This window comes from Dendrobates tinctorius, unplaced genomic scaffold (assembly GCF_039654945.1).
Source record: "Dendrobates tinctorius isolate UK_male_01 unplaced genomic scaffold, ASM3965494v1 ptg000078l, whole genome shotgun sequence".
Taxonomy (NCBI): domain Eukaryota; kingdom Metazoa; phylum Chordata; class Amphibia; order Anura; family Dendrobatidae; genus Dendrobates; species Dendrobates tinctorius.
Genome location: NW_027361746.1, coordinates 2,916,043 through 2,937,904, shown reverse-complemented (window position 1 = coordinate 2,937,904; position 21,862 = coordinate 2,916,043).

Sequence of the window (21,862 nt, the reverse complement as noted above, 5' to 3'; positions counted from 1 at the left end):
TGAAGCACTTGGGGGTTCAAAGTGCTCACCACATATCTAGATAAGTTCCTTGGGGGGTCTAGTTTCCAAAATGGGGTCACTTGTGGGGCGTTTCCACAGTTTAGGTACATCAGGGGCTCTGCAAATGTAACATGATGCCTGCAGACCATTCCATCAAAGTCTGCATTCCAAAACATCACTACTTCCCTTCCGAGCCCCGACGTTTGCCCAAACAGAGCAGTGGCCTCCACCCACATATGGGGTACCAGCATACTCAGGACAAACTGGGCAACAACTTTTGGGGTCCAGTTTCTCCTGGTACCCTTGTGAAAATAAAAAATTGTGCACTAAAAAATAATTTTTTGAGTTAAAAAAAATATTTTTTATTTTCACGGCACTGCGTTATAAACTTTTGTGAAGCACTTGGGGGTTCTAAGTGCTTACTATGCATCTAGAAAAGTTCCTTAGGTGGTCTAGTTTCCAAAATGGGGTTATTTGTGGGGGAGCTCCAATGTTTAGGCACACTGGGGCTCTCCAAACACGACAAGGTGTCCGCTAACGATTAGAGGTAATTTTAATTTCAAAAAGTCAAATGGCGCTCCTTCCCTTCTGAGCCCTGCCGTGCGCCCAAACAGTGGTTCCCCCCCACATATGGGGTATCGGTGTACTCAGAACACATTGCACAACAACTTTTGTTGTCCAATTTCTCCTGTTACCCTTGCGAAAATAAAAAATAGCGTTCTAAAAAATCATTTTTGAGGAAAAAAAATGATATTTTATTTTCACTGCTCTGCGTTATAAACTTCTGTGAAGCACCTGGAGGTTCAAAGTGCTCACTACACATCTAGGTAAGATCCATAAGGGGTCTAGTTTCCAAAATGGGGTTACTTGTGGGGGTTTTCACTGTTTAGGCACACAGGGGCTCTCCAAACGCGACATGGTGTCCGATAACGATTGGAGCTAATTTTCCATTCAAAAAGTCAAATAGCGTTCCTTCACTTACGGACCCTGTCGTGCACACAAGCAGTGGTTTGTGACAACATATGAGGTATTGATGTATTCAGGAGAAATTGCCCAACAAATTTTATGATCCATTTTATCCTGTTGCCCATGTGAAAATGAAAAAACTGAGGCTAAAAGAAAATTTTTGTGAAAAAAAAGTACTTTTTTTTTTTACCGATCAATTTGTGAAGCACCTGGGGGTTCAAAGTGATCACTATGCATGTAGATAAGTTCCTTGGGGGGTCTAGTTTCCAAAATGGGGTCACTTGTGGGGGAGCTCCAATGTTTAGGCACACAGGGGCTCTCCAAACGCGACATGGTGTCCGCTAAATATTCCAGCATGTTTTCCATTCAAAAGTCAAATGGCGCTCCTTCCCTTCTGAGCCCTGCCGTGCGCACAAACAGTGGTTTATGACCACATATGAGGTATTGGAGTACTCAGGAGAAATTGCCCAACAAATTTTAGGATCCATTTTATCCTGTTATCCCATGTGAAAATGAAAAAAATTAATGATAAAAGAAAATTTTTGTTGTAAAAATTAAAATGTCCATTTTTTCTTTCCACGTTGCTTTAGTTCCTGCGAAACACTTGAAGGGTTAATAATCTTCTAGAATGTAGTTTTGAGTAGCTTGAGGGGTGCAGTTTTTAGAATGGTGTCACTTTTGGGTATATTCTGCCATATAGACCCCTCAAAGTGACTTCAAATGTGAGGTGGTCCCTAAAAAAAAATGGTTTTGTAAATTTTGTTGTAAAAATGAGAAATCGCTGGTCAACTTTTAACCTTTATAACTTACTAACAAAAAAAAATTTGTTTCCAAAATTGTGCTGATGTAAAGTAGACATGGGGGAAATGTTATTTAGTAACTATTTTGTGTCACATAACTCTCTGGTATAACAGAATAAAAATTCAAAATGTGAAAATTGCAAAATTTTCTAAATTTTTACCAAATTTCTGATTTTTTCACAAATAAACGCAAAAATTATCGACCTAAATTTACGACTAACATGAAGCCCAATATGTCACGAAAAAACATTCTCAGAATCGCTAGGATCCGATGAAGTGTTCCTGAGTTATTACCTCATAAAGGGACACTGGTCAGAATTGCAAAAAATGGCCTGGTCATTAAGGTCAAAATAGGCTGGGTCATGAAGGGGTTAAGTATTTACTTTGTCTATAAGTTGTGGGGTCGCCATTGTTATGGGCGCTCTGGGTTTTGTCATTTTATAATTTAATAAAAGGCTGCTGTTGTCATTTTTCCCAAGTCGCAAGCAGTCGTGTGTCTTATTTGCATGCTTTAGGTATTAAAAGGGGAGTGTTATTGGTTAGTGAATAATTAAATGACAAAATCACTCTTAGCTTGTCATAGGTAGTGTTGAGCATTCCGATACCGCAAGTATCGGGTATCGGCCGATACTTGCTGTATCGGAATTCCGATACCGACTTCCGATATTTTTTCAATATCGGAATTCGGCATCGGAATCGGAAGTTCAGTTGATTGACAGCCTGACGTCATCATGATGCGCGGTGTGTGCGCATCATGATGCGCCGTCATTTCGGGCCTTCCGGGGGTCTCTGCCGGCCTGCCGGGGGGCTGTGCCGGCCTGCCGGGGGGCTGTGTGGACTGCCCGGGGTCTGTACCGGCCTGCCGGGGGGCTGTGCCGGCCTGCCGGGGGGCTGTGCACCCTGTGGGGGTCTGTACCGGCCTGCCGGGGGGCTGTGCCGGCCTGCCGGTGGTCTGTGCACCCTGTGGGGGTCTGTACCGGCCTGCCGGGGGGCTGTGCCGGCCTGCCGGTGGTCTGTGCACCCTGTGGGGGTCTGTACCGGCCTGCCGGGGGGCTGTGCTGATGTCCGGGGGTCTGTGCAAGCATCGTCCGATGGGACTACAAGTCCCATCTGACGATGCCTGCTACCATGACAGTGATTGACACATTAGCCAATGATGGGACAGTAGTAGTCCCATCATCCGGCTAATGTGTTAAATGTTAAAAAAAAAAAAATACTACATACATACTACATGCATGCTACATACATTCTACATGCTACATACATGCTACATACATGCTGCATGCTACATACATACATGCTGCATGCTACATACATACTACATGCATGCTACATACATACTACATGCATGCTACATACATACTACATGCATGCTACATACATACTACATGCATGCTACATACATACTACATGCTACATACATACTACATGCTACATACATACTACATGCTACATACATACTACATGCTACATGCTACATACATACCACATACATACTACATACATACTACATATATACTACATGCATACTACATGCATGCTACATACATACTACATGCTACATACATACCACATACATGCTACATACATACTACATATATACTACATACATACTACATGCATACTACATGCATGCTACATACATACTACATGCATGCTACATACATACTACATGCATGCTACATACATACTACATGCTACATACATACCACATACATACTACATACATACTACATACTACATATATACTACATGCATGCTACATACATGCTACATACATACCACATACATACCACATACATGCTACATACATACTACATACATACTACATACTACATACATACCACATACATACTACATACATACTACATATATACTACATGCATGCTACATACATACTGCATGCTACATGCATGCTACATACATACTACATATATACTACATGCATGCTACATACATACTACATGCTACATACATACCACATACATACTACATACATACTACATGCTACATACATACCACATATATACTACATACATACAATACATTCATACAATACATACATAGACATACAGTACATATAACATAGAGTAACATACTTACCAATACTTGTCACATTGTTCCCCGAAGCCATTGTCTTTTCCGGAATAAATATTAACATAACAAACCACAAAAATACTCACCCACGATCCGAAGCAGTCCACGAGTGTGTCCCACGACGATCTTGGGTAGAGAACTGCAGCATCAGATGATGCTGCCGTTCTCTACGGGCTGCAGGAATCCAATGACGGAAGGTAGGTATCCTTCCGCACTGTATTCCTCCGCCACTTAAAAAAAAAAAAGTCCCTAGTCTCACTTTATGCCATTGCTGCGTGGGAATTTCCCTGTGAAACACGTTGTGTATCTTGTACACCGCGGGAAGTTCCAAGCGATAAGCTACTGGGTTAATGATGGCAGAAATCCTAAAAGGCCCAATAAACCTTGGACCCAGTTTTAAAGAAGGGATTTTGAGTTTTATGTTCTTCGTAGCTAACCACACCCATTCACCCACACACAGGTCCGGACCTGGCACGCGTCTACTGTCAGCCACCCGTTTGTACCTGGCACTCATGCTCAACAAACGCTGTTTCACCCGCCTCCAGACTGATGACAATTGGGCTCCTAGCTGATCCTCCTCCGGGACACCCCCGGAGTCACCCTGACGTAAGGTACAAAACTGAGGATGTTGACCGTACACACAAAAGAATGGAGACTCTCCTGATGACTCTTGGCGGTGATTATTTAATGCGAATTCGGCCAGAGGAAGGAAAGTAGACCACTCCTCCTGGTTGTCGGACACAAAGCATCGTAAATACTGTTCTAGATTTTGGTTCATGCGCTCAGTTTGTCCATTAGACTGTGGATGAAACGCCGATGAATGTGACAACTTGATCCCCAACCTTGAGCAAAAAGCTTTCCAAAACCTCGCCACAAATTGCGTACCCCTATCAGATACTATGTCAGACGGTACTCCGTGGAGTCTGACCACCTCCTTCACAAATACCTGAGCCAACGTCTTAGCATTGGGCAAAGAGGACAACGCCACAAAATGCGCCATCTTTGAAAAACGGTCAACCACCACCAGGATGACCGTGTTCCCTGCTGAGGCTGGCAAGTCAGTGATAAAATCCATGGAGATTTCTGTCCATGGCCTATTGGGTACCCCCAGAGGCTGTAGCGTGCCAGCAGGACGGGTTCGGGGTGACTTAGCCCTAGCGCACGTGATGCAAGCTGCCACGTACGAGACCACGTCCTGCCGGACTTTGGGCCACCAGAAACGACGCGATACCAGCTCTAAGGTGCCCTTCACCCCTGGGTGACCAGCCAGTACCGAATCGTGGTGTTCCTTCAACACCTTAGGCCGAAGATGCAGGGGTACAAATGATTTGTTGGCGGGAAGTCCTGGTGGTACCTCCTCTTGGGCCTCGGCAATCTCCGCCTCTACCTCAGTCGTGAGAGCCGAGACCACTACCCCTTTCTGGAGGATGGGTACCGGCTCTTCCCGAGGTTCTCCCCCCGGAAAACACCTAGACAAAGCATCCGCCTTGGTGTTTTTAGCCCCGGGACGGTACGTCACAAGAAAATTGAAACGAGTAAAAAACAATGCCCAGCGAGCCTGCCTAGGAGACAGACGCTTGGCCGACTCCAGGTAGAGCAGATTCTTATGGTCGGTGATAACTGTGACCTGGTGAGCCGCCCCCTCCAAGAAGTGTCGCCATTCCTCAAAAGCCAGCTTGATGGCCAACAACTCCCTGTTGCCGATATCATAATTCCGTTCGGCCGGCGACAACTTCTTGGAGAAGTAGGCGCAAGGATGCATCTCGCTCAAGGACGAGCCTTGAGACAGTACTGCCCCCACTCCCACCTCCGACGCATCAACCTCTACCACAAAAGGTTTAGACACGTCTGGTTGCACCAGAATGGGGGCTGAAGCAAAACTATTCTTCAGACGCTCAAATGCACGTATAGCCACCTCAGGCCAGTTCGCCAGATCGGCACCCTTTTTTGTCATGTCCGTGAGCGGTTTGGCGACAGTCGAAAAGTGTTTTATAAATTTCCTATAATAATTCGCAAACCCAAGGAACCGCTGGAGTGCTTTCAGACTCTCCGGCCTCTCCCATTGCAACACCGCTTGCACCTTAGCGGTGTCCATTTTAAAACCAGCTGCGGACACAATATATCCCAAAAAGGGCAACTCCTGGACAAAAAATAAACATTTTTCCAGCTTAGCATAGAGCTGGTTCTCCCGGAGCAACTGTAACACCTGCCTAACATGCTGCAAATGAGTGTCCCGATCGCTAGAATAAATGAGGATATCATCCAGGTATACAATCACAAATCTCCCCAGGACATGAGCAAAGACATCATTAATAAAATGTTGGAAAACGGCAGGCGCGGTGGTCAACCCAAACGGCATAACCAGACTCTCAAAATGACCCTCAGGAGTGTTAAACGCCGTCTTCCACTCATCCCCCTGACGGACCCTTATGAGGTTATACGCCCCCCTGAGGTCCAGCTTGGAAAACCATTTTGCCCCCGCTACCTGGTTGAACAAATCCGGGATCAACGGCATTGGGTAGGGATCACGGATAGTAATCTGGTTTAACTCTCGGAAATCCAGACACGGGCGTAACCCCCCATCTTTCTTCTTAATGAAGAAAAACCCCGCGGCTACAGGCGAGGACAAAGGCCGGATGTGACCTTTGCTCAGACTCTCCGCGATGTAGTCTTTCAGAGCTTGTCTCTCAGGACCAGAAATATTAAACATCCTGGCCTTAGGTAATTTGGCCTCGGGTTTTAACCTAATAGCACAGTCATAGGCTCTATGTGGAGGCAGTTCTGAGCAACCCTTCTCAGAGAAAACATCCGCGAAATCCTGCAAAGCCTCCGGCAGGCTGGGCGTCACGGCGGACACACATGTGGCCAAGCAATTGTCTTGGCAGAAACCACTCCATTGTACTATGTCCTGAGTTTTCCAATCAATTACCGGGTTGTGCCTGGACAGCCATGGAAAACCCAGGACCATTTGAGCTGGGAGATTACGGAGGACCCTACATGTAACCGACTCAGAATGTAGGACCCCAATGTGGAGTTTCACCTCTGCCACAAACTCAGTAATCTCCCCTTGAGGGAGGGGAACAGCATTAATGGTCACCACCTGTATGGGGTGAGGAAGTTTTTCAATCTTAAACCCGGCGGTGTGTGCAAACTCCTCGTCTATGAGATTAGTGGCGGAACCGCTATCCACAAACACTGATATAGGTAGCTCTCTGCCGGCGACAATAACCTTGGCAGGGAGCATACATTGAGATACCATCATGGAGGATATGCATACGCTCAGTTGGGTCTCCTCCATACCCTCTGAGCTTAACAGTTTTCCGCCGGTTTGACCCTCTTAGGTAGTACCGGGCAAACGTTAACATAATGACCTCCTTTACCACAGTAGAAACATGCTCCGGACTTCCGGACTCCCGGAGCGCGAGGCTGAACCTGTGCCACGCCAGCAATCTGCATAGGTTCAGGGGACTCATCTACTTCAACCACACCTGCACCTCTGTTTTCCCCCAGAGGTAGCGTCTCCTGTGCCCCCTGACGAAAACGGCGATCAATACGTATCACCAAACTCATGGCAGACTCCAATGATGCCGGAGTCTCATACATCAGGAGGGCTTGTTTCACCCTCCCTGATACCCCATGAATAAACTGGCTCCGCAGTGCTGGGTCATTCCACTGTGTGTCTACAGCCCAGCGGCGAAATTCCGAACAATAGTCTTCTGCCAAGCGCTCCCCCTGGCGGAGGGCGCGGATTTTAGATTCCGCTAGAGCCAGTCGGTCAGGGTCATCGTAAATGAGCCCGAGGGCAGAAAAAACATTATCGACCGAATGAAATGTAGCAGAGTCAGGTGGTAAGGAAAATGCCCATGCTTGGGGGTCACCACTCAGTAATGACAACACCAGCCCTACTCGCTGGGCCTCATTACCTGAGGATATTGGCCGCATGCGGAAGTATAATTTGCAGGCCTCCCGAAATACGACAAATTTGCTGCGATCGCCTGAAAATCGTTCTGGCAGCGGAAACTTCGGCTCTGCACCGATACCTGCAGATGCCGTTTGCACCTTTGCTACTACCAGGCCCTGCTGCTGAACTGCCCCATTCAACTCGGAGACCTGTATGGACAGCGCCGCCAACTGGCGGGTTATGGAATCTAATGGATCCATGGACTCCTGAAAAAATGTGGGCCGATTATAATGTCACGGGGGCTTAGTTCAACTAAGGCTGAAATACCCGGGGCCCCTGTGGTGTCCCTTTACTAGGGGAAACCCTGTCTGACCCTCAACCCAGGGTTTTTGCTGAAGGTGCAAATGCCTGAGCCTCCGACCTTTCCTTATCTCCTGCTCAGCCCTGCACTTAACCCTCCACCCTCCACCCAGTGAGAAGTCACCACCAAAGCTCCCACACAAATAATGACAGACAGGGAGAACTTAAACTGCACTGCGCCGCACACACACAGGAATAAACAGTAATGTGAACAGGGCACAACTAAACACAAATATGGGAAGGAGAAAGGATAACGACGGATCATACGACACCAGATATGAATCTCTCTCTCTTGAACACCTCCACTCCAGACCGGAACCACTTGGTATGAAACACAAGCTATAATCGGCGACGCCCATAGGCCAGCATGACTATTTAAAGACCGTGGGCGTGACTAACCATCCAACCTGGTCTCCAGCAGGATTAACCCCCAAGAGCCTGAAGATCAGGCCGGCGCCACTGAGGCTATAGTGGCTGGAGGTGGAACTACCTCTGCCTGCCGGATGCTGTGGTGTGAACAGCGTCCGACATGACAAGCATGTATGTAGTATGTATGTGGTATGTATGTAGCATGTAGTATGTATGTAGCATGCATGTAGTATATATGTAGTATGTATGTAGCATGTAGTATGTATGTAGCGTGCATGTAGTATATATGTAGTATGTATGTAGCATGTAGTATGTATGTAGCATGCATGTAGTATATATGTAGTATGTATGTAGCATGTAGTATGTATGTAGCATGCATGTAGTATATATGTAGTATGTAGCATGTAGTATGTATGTAGCATGCATGTAGTATATATGTAGTATGTAGCATGTAGTATGTATGTAGCATGCATGTAGCATGTACTATGTATGTAGCATGCATGTAGTATATATGTGTTATGTATGTAGCATGTAGCATGCATGTAGTATGTATGTAGTATGTATGTAGTATATATGTGGTATGTATGTAGCATGCAGTATGTATGTAGCATGCATGTAGTATATATGTAGTATGTATGTTGCATGTAGTATTTATGTAGTATGAATGTAGCATGTATGTAGCATGTAATTTTTTTTTTTTTTTACATTCAACACATTAGCCGGATGATAGGACTATTACTGTCCCATCATTGGCTAATGTGTCAATCACTGTCATGGTAGCAGGCATCGCCCGATGGGACTTGTAGTCCCATCGGACGATGCCTGCACACACACAGGCCCCCGGCAGCTGGCACAGACCACCGACAGCCGGCACAGGCTCCCGAGAGGCCCGCACAGACCACTGACAGCCGGCACAGGCCTCCGGCAGACCCCCGAAGCCTGCACAGACCACCGGCAGGCCGGCACAGCCCCCTGGCAGGCCGGCACAGCCCCCCGGAGCCTGCACAGACCACCGGCAGGCCGGCACAGCCCCCCGGCAGGCCGGCACAGACCACCGGAGCCTGCACAGACCACCGGCAGGCCGGCACAGCCCCCCGGCAGGCCGGCACAGACCACCGGAGCCTGCACAGACCCCCTGGCAGGCCGGCACAGCCCCCCGAAAGGCCCGTACAGACCCCAGAGAGGCTGTACAAGGGCAGGAAAGGGTTTTTCTTATTCCGATACCGGAAGTCCCATAGACTTGAATGGGACTTCCGGTATCGGAATCGGCGATACCGATACTTTTTTTAAAGATCGGCCGATACCATCCGATACGATACTTTGAAGTATCGGACGGTATCGCTCAATTCTAGTCATAGGCTATGTGCACACGCTGCGGTTTTTGCTGCGGATCCGCTGCGGTTTTGGCCACAGCGGATCTGCAGCAGTTCTGCAGACAGTGTACAGTAGCATGTTATCCTATGGGATTTATATTCTGCTGTGCACATGCTGCGGATTTTTAACTGCGGAAAAGCTGCGGTTTTGAATCCGCAGAAAGAAATGACATGTGACTTCTTTTCTGCGGATTCTGCTGCGGTTTACCACCTATTCCATTGTAGAGGTGATAAACCTCAGGGAAAACCACAGGCCAATCCGCAGGTAAAACCGCAGGCCAATCCGCAGGTCATTTTACCTGCGGTTCCGCAGATACAAATCCGCAGCGGAATCCGCACAAAGAATTGAGATGCTGCGGATTTGAAACCCGCAGAAAAACCGCACGGAAAATTCCGCACTGTCTGCACTGCGGTTTTCACTTTACATTGATTTTAATGGTACTATACACAGCAGCAAAAGCTGCTGCAGATCCGCAGGACCAAAACCACTGCGGATCCGCAGCATGTGCACACACCCTTAGAGAGCAGGAAAAAAGAACAAAGTTCATTTTCTCCTAGTAGCTGTACTGTCAGTCCGGTGGCCAGGAAGCTTTGTACGGCGATTAACCACTACATCTGTAGGTATATAGAGTTTTCCGAAGTGACAGATTTATTTAAACACAAATTGGCAACAAAGTTGATGTATTGAGGGTAATTTACTGCTATACCCAACCAGCTCCCACAATCCCTCTCTCCTGACCCTGTAGTGTGGCCTATATATGTAGTAGTTCCTAATGGGAATTATGCAAATTGTCTCTTCAGAGAGGAAGAGGACTAGAACTCTAGTGCCACCTATTGGAGGTAGCAATCCTAAAAGTCAATGTTGACCCTTTAACGAGCCTAGTAACATGACTTAGGATAAAAGCCAAGCCAGAATCTCCATTTGCAGACACTGTGTTTCAGGGTACTGCCCCTCATCAGTGCAAAGTGGGAGAAGATCTGGTTTGGCTGTGAGAGAGGCGTCTGACCGATATCCAAGAAGTATAAGCACGCAGTGTGGGGTGCAGCACGCAAGTATCACAGAAGCTAAGCATCACAGAAGCTAAGCATCCAGCAAAATGGCAGTTATACATGGCATGGAATTAACATTCATCTACTCTCTTCACACAGGTAATTAACTGAGCCACCCTGCATGTATTTACTCCATTCACTGCTAGTAAGCAGCCTGAATGATACAACTTCCCACCTCTGCTGCCTCTATTCTCTGCTGCAATATATCCAAATGGTACAACTCCATACTTCTGCTGCTTTACTATTTTGCTGCATATTTTAATGTGCTAGCTAAAGCTTTGGTATAATTCATGTGTTGCACTGTATGTAATACTTACTGTTTTAGATCCGTGACTGGGGCCTTTCTAGATCTTATCAGGTGGAAGGTGCTACAGCATATTTACACATCTTGGTCTAGTGCCTTTGATCATCTAACCATCCCCTGGTCTGCTGGCCCCAGCTGCCAAATTATACCCAACCAGCTCCCACAATCCCTCTCTCCTGACCCTGTAGTTTGGCCTATATATGTAGTAGTTCCTAAGGGGAAGAACACAGTGTGGGGTGCAGCACGCAAGCATCCCATAATCAAAGCATCACAGAAGCTAAGCTTCCAGCAAAATGGCAGTTATACATGGCAGTTAGTCAGAGCAGGAGTCAGGTAACCCACACTTTGCTCTCCCCTTTAACCATGTGCTTTATTTTTATCCTCCTGTGTTCCCTTGCCATCCACATTCACCACCCTATCCCCCCTCCATCACGACTCATACACATCAGCCCCTCTATACTTCCCTTTCCCATGTACAGCTCCCATGCACTCATCACCTTCCTGAGAAACCTCAGCCCATCTTGCCTAAACACATCGGAGTAAAAAACTACTTACAATTCCAACAACTATTTGCTCTTTATCTTCCTACTCCTACTGATTTCAGGGGACATCTCCCCCCATCCTGGTCCACCATCCCCCAACCTCAACCCCTACCCTACCTCATGTCGAAACCATAATAATCTTATTAACATTACTTGCACTCCCTCATCTCCATCTTTTAAGGCTAGTTTCACATTAGCGTTTTTTTGCGCAGCGCATCGGGCGCATAAAAAACGCAAAGAAAAACGCAAAACAAACGCACGTTTTTTTAACGTCATGCGCACGCTGATGTGTAAAAAAAACGCAGCGTTGTTTGCGTTTTACATGCGTTTTTTGCATGCGTTGGCGTTTTTTATGCGCATGCGTTTTTAAGTGTGACGTTTTTTCCATTGTCTAGAGAACATTCTAGACTTGTTTAACTCAAAAACGCATGCGCAAAAAAACGCAAGCGTGCGCAAGACCATGCGCACGCATGCGTTCCCATAGGCTCCAATGTGGTGTTTTTGCGCATTCCGTGCGCAAGCGTGCGCATGCGTTTTTTTGACGAGACAGGGCGGAACCAAAAATGCAACATGTTGCGTCTGGCGCGCCTGGCGCAAAAGACAAAAAAACGCATGCGCACGAAAACGCAAGTATGCGCAAGACCATGCGCACGTCATGTTAAGTATAGGTGCGCAGTGCGCATGCGCACGGGTGCGCACGATGCGCTGCGCACAAAAGCGCTAATGTGAAACCAGCCTAATTGTGCCCTCTGGAATCCACGGTCTGCATGTAACAAGCTTCCTTTCCTACACAACTACTTTCTGAACAATTCTCTTAATCTGTTGGCCCTCACTGAAACCTGGATTCAGGATTCTGACACTGTCTCTCCTGCTGCCTTTTCCTATGGTGGCTTACAATTCTCTCACTCCCCGAGACCCACAAACAGACTTGGTGGTGGAGTCGGCATACTCCTGTCCCCACAATGCACTTTCCAGGTCATCCCCCCAGTTCCATCACTCTTATTCCCTTCTTTTGAGGTCCACACCATCAGGCTCTTCCGTCCCCTCTCCCTCAGGGTAGCGGTCATATACCGGCCCCCAGGCTCACCCACCCACTTCCTTGACCACTTTTCAGCCTGGCTACCACACTTCATGTCCTCAGAACTTCCAACCCTCATTCTAGGAGACTTCAACATCCCCATTAACAGCCATACCTCCACATCTGCATCCCAGCTTCTATAACTAACCACCTCTCTAGGCCTCTCACAGCTTTGAACCTCTGAGACACACAAGGACGGTAACACCCTTGATCTGGTCTTCGGCCGGCTCTGTTCAATCTCCCACCTAAATAACTCACCACTTCCACTCTCTGACCACAACATTTTCTCCTTCATGCTCACAAATCCTCGCCCACCCCAGCTCACTCCTACCTACCACACAGTCAGAAATCTACAAGCTATTAACCCTCAGACACTTTCAGATTCCCTACACTCATCACTGTCCCCAATCTCCTCTTTTTCCTGTCCTAATCTGGCTGTTCATCACTACAATGACACTCTTAGAAGCACCCTTGACCATGTAGCTCCCCTCACCCTCAGAACCTCCAAACACAGAGTAAAACAGCCCTGGCTCACATTGCAAACTCAACTTCTCCAGCGATGCTCTAGGAGTGCTGAACGCCTATGGAGAAAAACCTCTCTATAGAATCATAGAATCGTAGAGTTGGAAGGGACCTCCTGGGCCATCTGGTCCAACCCCCTGCTCAAAGCAGGATTCGCTAAATCATCCCAGTCAGATGTCTGTCCAGCCTCTGTTTGAAGACTTCCATTGAAGGAGAACTCACCACTTCTCGTGGCAGCCTGTTCCACTCATTGATCACTCTAACTGTCAAAAAGTTTTTTCTAATATCTAATCTGTGTCTCCTCCCATTCAGTTTCATCCCATTGCTTCTAGTCTTTCCTTGTGCAAATGAGAATAAAGTTGATCCTTCTACAATGTGACAGCCCTTTAGATATTTGTAGACAGCTATTAAGTCTCCTCTCAGTCTTCTTTTTTGCAAACTAAACATTCCCAAATCCTGCAACCTTTCCTCATAAGACAGGGTTTGCAGACCGGTCAACATTCTGGTCGCTCTTTTCTGAACTTGCTCCAGTTTGTTGATGTCTTTTTTAAAATGTGGTGCCCAAAACTGGACACAATATTCCAGATGAGGTCTGACCAGAGAGGAGTAGAGGGAAATAATGACTTCACGTGATCTAGACTGTATGCTTCTGTTAATACATCCTAGAATTGCATTTGCTTTTTTTGCTGCTGCATCACACTGTTGACTCATATTCAGTCTGTGATCTATTAGTATACCCAAGTCTTTTTCACATGTGCTGTCACTTAGCCCTATTCCTCCCATTCTATATATGCTTTTTTCATTTTTATTGCCCAGATGTAGTACTTTGCATTTCTCCCTGTTAAAAACCATTCTGTTAGTTGCTGCCCACTTCTCCAGTTTATTTAAATCTTTTTGAATCCAAAAATTCTCATTCAGATTTTTCAAATAATTGTTGTTTCTTTTTTTATTGTTAAAAGAGCGGTGGCTTCTTTTCCGCTCCCCTCTGTTGACGGGATGGAACTTCCAATGTCAATGTGATTGACAGCCGCATCCCTGGGGGAGCCAATTGTCCATCTGCACACACCAGAAGACTTCATCCACTTCAAATTTATGTTAAGAACCTATAACACTGCCCTTCACCTCGCCAAACAGACCTACTTCACCACCCCGATCTCCTCACTAGCCAAGAACCCCAAGAAACGTTTTGACACTTTTCACTCCCTCCTCAGGCCAAAAGCACAAGCCCCTATCACAGACATTTGTGCTTATGACCTGGCCTGCCACTTTACAGAAAAAATAGATAATATCCGTCAAGATATCTGTTCCCAACCACCAAGTGCTGTGACTCCCATCCCTTCCTGCATCTCCCCTCGCTCACTTTCCACATTTCATCCCATCACAGAAGAAGTCTCCAGACTCCTCTCTTCTTCTCGTCTGACTACATGCACTACCGACCCCATGCCCACACATCTCCTCCAGTCTCTCTCTCCAGTCGTCACAACCCACCTAACTACAATCTTTAATCTCTCCCTCTCCTCAGGCATTTTCCCATCCTCCTTCAAACATGCCATTGTTACTCCATTACTAAAGAAACCCGCTCTCGACCCATCCTGCACAAACAACTACAGACCAGTCTCCAATCTCCCCTTCATCTCTAAATTTTTGGAATGCCTAGTTTACTCCCACCTTACCCGTTACCTCTCCACCCACTCCCTTCTAGACCCTTCACAGTCCGGCTTCCGCCCCCTACATTCGACTGAAACTGCACTCATCAAAGTGACCAATGACCTTCTGACAGCAAAACGTAACGGTAACTCTCTGCTCATTCTTCTTGACCTATCTGCAGCTTTCGATACTGTTGACCACCATCTCCTACTCTCTAGGCTCCAGTCACTAGGCATTAAGGACACTGCACTTCCTGGTTCTCTTCCTATCTCTCTGACCGCTCCTTCAGTGTTTTGTTCTCTGGCTCCACGTCATCTCCTCTTCCTCTTGCTGTCGGGATACCTCAGGGCTCAGTCCTTGGCCCCCTTCTTTTCTCTCTCTACACGGCCCCAATTGGACAGACCATCAGCAGATGTGGATTTCAGTACCATCTTTATGCTGATGACACACAACTATACACGTCTTCCCCCGACCTTACCCCCGCTGTACTACAGAACGCCAGTGACTGTCTGTCCGCAGTCTCCAATATCATGTCCACTCTCTATCTGAAACTCAACCTCTCTAAAAATGAACTTCTTCTGCTCCCGCCGTCTACTAACCTCCCTAAATCTGACATTTCCCTCTCCGTGGGTGGCACCACAATAACACCCCGACAGCAGGCGCGCTCTCTGGGTGTTATGTTTGACACCAAGCTCTCCTTCACATCCCATATACAATCTCTTGCACGCTCTTGCCGCTTACACCTAAAGAACATCTCTAGAATCTGCCCTTTTCACACTATGGAAACAACAAAAACTCTCACTATTGCATTGATCCACTCCCGCCTGGATTACTGCAATGCTCTATTAATTGGCCTCCCCGTCACTCGACTATCCCCTCTCCAGTCCATACTTAATGAAGCGGCCAGGATCGTCCATCTGGCTAATCGGTACTCAGACGCGTCCGCTCTTTGCCAGTCCTTATGTTGGCTGCCCATTCATTATAGGATCCAATTCAAAGTACTTGTTGTCACCCACAAAGCTCTCCACACTGCGGCACCCCCTTACATCTCTTCCCTCATTTCTGTCTATTGGCCTAGACGATCGCTGCGCTCTGCAAACGACTTTCGACTAACCTCTGCACTAATCCGTACCTCCCACTCCCGACTCCAAGACTTCTCCCATGCTGCTCCTATCCTCTGGAATGCTCTACCCCAAGAAATCAGGACTATCCACAATTTGCATAGTTTTAGGCGCTCCCTCAAAACACATTTGTTCAGAGCGGCCTATCACGTTCACTAATCAAAGTCATTCTATGTGTAAGTGTTCGTGTGTAGCCCATTCACTATCTCCATCCATCCTTCACTCCCTCAAGATGGCTGGACCTTCATTGTAAATACACAATTGTAAATACACACCTGTACTTTGTATCTCCCTCACCTCACGGTAGATTGTAAGCTCTCACGAGCAGGGTCGTCTTATTTCGTCTTATTTTGCTTTAATTATTGTATTGTTAACGTTGTTACTTATAACTTGTGTTTTGAAACTGTTAAACTGTAAAGCGCTGCGGAATATGTTGACGCTATATAAATAAAGATTATTATAAAGCGCGTAAAATATAAAAACGCAAAAAAAACAATGGTAGATTTTTTTTTTTCTTTTTCTACCCATAGGTTTAAAGGGACTCTATCAGCACAGAATGACCAACCAAACCAAGCACAGGCGCTCGGTGCTCAACGGTGGGGCCAAACATTTACATACACCTTCCAACCTGCTTGTTTTTCATCTACTGTACCTCCACCCTTCGCTGGGTCATGAAACCAGAGCTGTCAATCAAATAAAGGGGTGGTGGAGATAGAGGGAAATATGGAGATGGAAGATGTATGTAAATGTTCGGTAGCCATGAAGCCCCGAGCGGCGGGCCTTGGGGTGAACAGTCATTTTGTGCTGACAGATTCCCTTTAATAAGTTATATGAACCATTAAAATGTGTAAATTATAACACATCCCACTAAAATGAAAAAAAAAAAAATAAATGAAAAGGAATTGCTCCTTAATTGCAACAATGTTGAAAAAAAAAATCTGGAAAAAAAAAAAGTTTGGCCCTAAGGCCAAAATTGGCCAGGACCTTAATGCAGGTGCACACCTGTCTGCAGTATGTATGAGAAGGTGGAGCTGAACAGTTAGTTGCATCAGCAATTACTCAATTATTGCAACAGTCGTCTGACCCAGGGAATTAAGGAATATTTAGCTGTAGATCGAGCACCATGTTTTCCTGGGAACGGTGTGATCTTATCAGCAGCATGTGGTTCCATCTTACTAGGATGCCTGTTCACATTACCTTCTGCTATAAAGTTGCAAACTGCAATATAAACATTGTCCACTAGGTGGTGATCACGCTCTCTAGTGCTGCACATCATTATTTTTTTACTCTGTTTTTGGCTTACTGGTAGTCGGAGCATCTCAGAGATGTTTGGGGTAAATTAATAATGAGGCTTCAAAAGACATAAAACGCAACGTTTGTAATTAATTACTTATCAATATTGCTCAAAACGTTACCATGAAAACTACAGCTCCGCACACAAAAAACAATTCCTCAAAAAGCTCCGACAGAGAAACCAAAAAAGGTGTAGGCGGTGGAATATGGCTAGAGAAACCATTTTTTATTATTTCTTAAATCCACATTTTTGAAAGTTGCAAAAATCTGATATATAAAAATAAAATGTTCTAACTTGGTATCACTGTAATTGTACGGATCTGTAGAATCATGTGTGCCTTTTTACTACACAAATACTGTAAAAACAAACCCAAAAAACAGCCTGAAGTGTGAATTTTCACAATCTTACCTCACTGCAAAAAAGATCTCATGCGGGTATGACGATGGAAAAATAAAAAAGTTTTTTTTTTTTTCAGACGTGTAATGGACCTGCCCATTTAAGGACCTGCCTAGCACAGCGACGTCAACTGTATGGTGGCCACAGCTGGGTACTGCACTATTCGACTCTGGCCGGGGTCACACTTGCGAGAAACTCGCACGAGCCTCGCATCTCAATATTCGGCACTGCCGCCGGCACTCGGGAGCGGAGCGCTCAATTGCATAGAAATACGTGCAGCTGCACACTCCGGTCCCGATTGAGATGCAAGGTTAGTTGGAAAGGCGGGTCCCTGACAGCTTCTCCCGCCCACTCCCCTGGAGTGACAGGTCTCTCCCTACTTGTGATGTGTATTGGCCCATGTGAACAGGTCTGTACAAGTGCACTGATAAACGAGTCTACAGTCCACGGGGCTCGCTTATGAGCAGAAGTTGTCCAAATGGACTTTTGTACAGGATTTAGTGTGCAGTTCCCTGAACACAGAGCACCAAGGATACAGGGCAAAATAATAATGGGACCTTTCATTCAGAGAGTTAGTGGTGTTGGCAGTCAGCCTCCCAGCAATGAAGAAATTGTGGTATAACTAAAAGAGACAAGTCAAGAATACCACAGAAATTCCAATGTAAAGGGCTTTTCTGCTTGGACAATCTCCTATTTGTTGATTGGGTAACCTGACTATAAGCAAATCATTGGGTATCTCACTACTACGGCCCAGAAGTTAGGGGAATTTGTCACCAGGTTTTTATTACCCCATCTGAGAGAAGCATGATGTAAGGGCGGAGACCCTGATTCCAGTGATGTGTCACTTACTGGGCTGGATGCTGTGGTTTTGATAAAATGACTGTTGTCTCTACTGGAGATCTAGCAGTTCTCTGAATGTAGAACCTTGCATAACCCCGCCCACACCACTGACTGGCAGTTTTCCATGTACTCTGTGCATAGGCAGAAAGCTGCCAGTTAATGGTGTGGGCGGGGTTATAGAGAGGTCATGAATATGAAGGACTACACGTCAGCAGGTTTACTAGTCCCCTAACAAGGTGGAAAAGGGTCTCTGTCTCTTTATTATTCTGTTATCAGGCTTGGTGGGAAAAAGCTGGTGACAGATTCTCTTTAGCTGTGAGTGGGACCGAGTAGGGATGAGAGGACCTGTAGAAGTTCGGATTCAGGTACCTGACCCGAACTTTATTCCTGCACCAGAACTATACAAGAACTTTAACAAGAACCCCATTTAAAACAATGGAGACCCGAACTTTGGATTTGGGGGAAAGAAAACTCGCTCTATTACGATTTTTATGTTTTTTTTTATACATCATTTTATTTTATCCATCATCAATCTAATTTTGTAAAAACGCTACAAAAGCGCTAAAAGAATTGACATGCTGTGTTTTGAAAAAAAAAAACAATGCATGACAAAAAAATGCTAAGAAAAAAATGCAATAGTTGTGTCAGATAAAATAATAAATCATGGATAAATTAATAAATATTATTACTACTGTTGCTGGATTTTTATATACGAAAGAAACTGAAAAAAAACAACAACAAAGCCTTAATGGGCTGCCCATGTCACACACAGACGAGCCGCGTCCTGCTGATTGGGTGACGCTCCTCTCTGGTTAATAGATGACACTTCTCTCCTGGACTCTTCCATTCTTAGAACTCAGAAGAATCTATGGAAATTTTAGAACAGGATGAACTGAGACAAAAAAAAAATAAAGTGAACTGATTTCTGATTGACCTCCTACTGAATCAATCATACAGGTGCTTCTCACAGAATTAGAATATCATCAAAAAGTTAATTTATTTCAGTTCTTCAATACAAAAAGGAAACTCATAAGTAAAAGTATTCAGACCCCCTTAAATGTTTTACTCTTTGTTTCATTGCAGCCATTTGGTAAATTCAAAAAAGTTCATTTTTTCTCATTAATGTACACTCTGCACCCCATCTTGACTGAAAAAAAATAACAAATGTAGAAATTTTTGAAAATTTATTAAAAAAGAAAAGCTGAAATATCACATAGTCCTAAGTATTCAGACCCTTTGCTCAGTATTGAGTAGAAGCACCCTTTTGAGCTGTTACAGCCATGAGTCTTCTTGGGAATGATGCAACAAGTTTTTCACACCTGGATTTGGGGATCCTCTGCCATTCTTCCTTGCAGATCCTCTCCAGTTCCATCAGGTTGGATGGTGAACGTTGGTGGACAGCCATTTTCAGGTCTCTCCAGAGATGCTCAATTGGGTTTACGTCAGGGCTCTGGCTGAGCCAGTCAAGAATGGTCACAGAGTTGTTCTGAAGCCAATCCCTTGTTATTTTAGCTGTGTGCTTAGGGTTATTGTCCTGTTGGAATGTGAACCTTCGGCCAAGTCTGAGATCCAGAGCACTCAGGAAGAGGTTTTCATCCAGGATATCTCTGTACTTGGCCGCATTCATGTTTCCTTCAATTGCAACCAGTCGTCTTGTACCTGCAGCTGAAAAACACCCCCATAGCATGATGCTGCCACCACCATGTTTTACTGTTGGGATTGTATTGGACAAGTGATGAGCAGTGCCTGGTTTTCCCCACACATACCGCTTAGAATTATCACCAAAAAGTTCTATCTTCGTCTCATCAGACCAGAGAATCTTATTTCAGCTCGTCTGCATTGTTGTGTCTGGTGTCTCTCATCTGCCTCTTTACAATACCCCATAGATTCTCTATGGGGTTAAGGTCAGGCGAGTTTGCTGACCAATCAAGCACAGTGATACTGTTGTTTTTAAACCAGGTATTGGTCCTTTTGGCAGTGTGGACAGGTGCCAAGTCCAGATGGAGAATGAAATTTCCATCCTCAAACAGCTTGTCGGCAGAAGGAAGCATGAAATGATCTAAAATTTTCTGGTAGACGGCTGCGCTGACCTTGGTCTTGATAAAACACAGTGGACCTACACCAGTAGATTACATGGCTACCCAAACCATCACTGATTGTGGAAACTTCACACTAGACCTCAAGCAGCTTGGATTGTGTATCTCTTCACTCTTCCTCCAGACTCTGGGACCTTGATTTCCAAATGAAATGCAAAATTTACTTTCATCTGAAAACAACACCTTGTACCACTGAGCAACAGTCAAGTTCTTTTCCTCCTTGGCCCAGGTAAGACGCTTCTGGCGTTGTCTATTGGTCATGAGTGGCTTGACACAAGGAATGCGACACTTTTAGCCCATGTCCTGGATACATCTGTGTGTGGTGGCTCTTGAAGCAATGACTCCAGCAGCAGTCCACTCCTTGTGAATCTCCCCCAAATGTTTGAATGACCTTTTCTTAACAATCCTTTCAAGGGTGTGGTTATCTCGGTTGCTTGTGCCCCTTTTTCTACCACATTTTTTCCTTCCACTCAATTTCCCATTAATATGCTTGGATACAGCACTCTGTGAACAGCCAGCTTCTTTAGCAATGACCTTTTGTGGCTTACCCTCCTTGTGGAGTGTGTCAATGACTGTTTTCTGGACACCTGTCAAGTCAGCAGTCTTCCCCATGATTGTGGAGCCTTCTGACACAGACTAAGGGACCTTTTTAACTGCTTAGGAAGCCTGTGCAGGTGTTTTTTTGTTAATTATTGTAATTTCCTGAGATAATGACTTTTGGGTTTTCATTGGCTGTAAGCCATAATCATCAACATTAACAGAAATAAACACGTGAAAAATATCACTCTGTAATGGCTCTATATAATATATGAGATTCACTTTTTGCATTGAAGAATTGAAATAAATTAAGTTTTTGATGATATTCTAATTTTATGAGAAGCACCTGTAGATCAAAAAAGAATAAGAAACATTCTATACTCTACTCTTTATATTTACTTTTATATTCTTCCATTTGAAGCTGCATCAGGGAATTCACATAGAAACAGCAATGGAGCACAAGAAAAATCACAGGTCTTCTCCAAGAACAATAAACATGAGCTAGTCATACAGACCAGAACATAAAGTAAGAATATGCCAAACAATAAAAAAAAAAAACATATCCATAC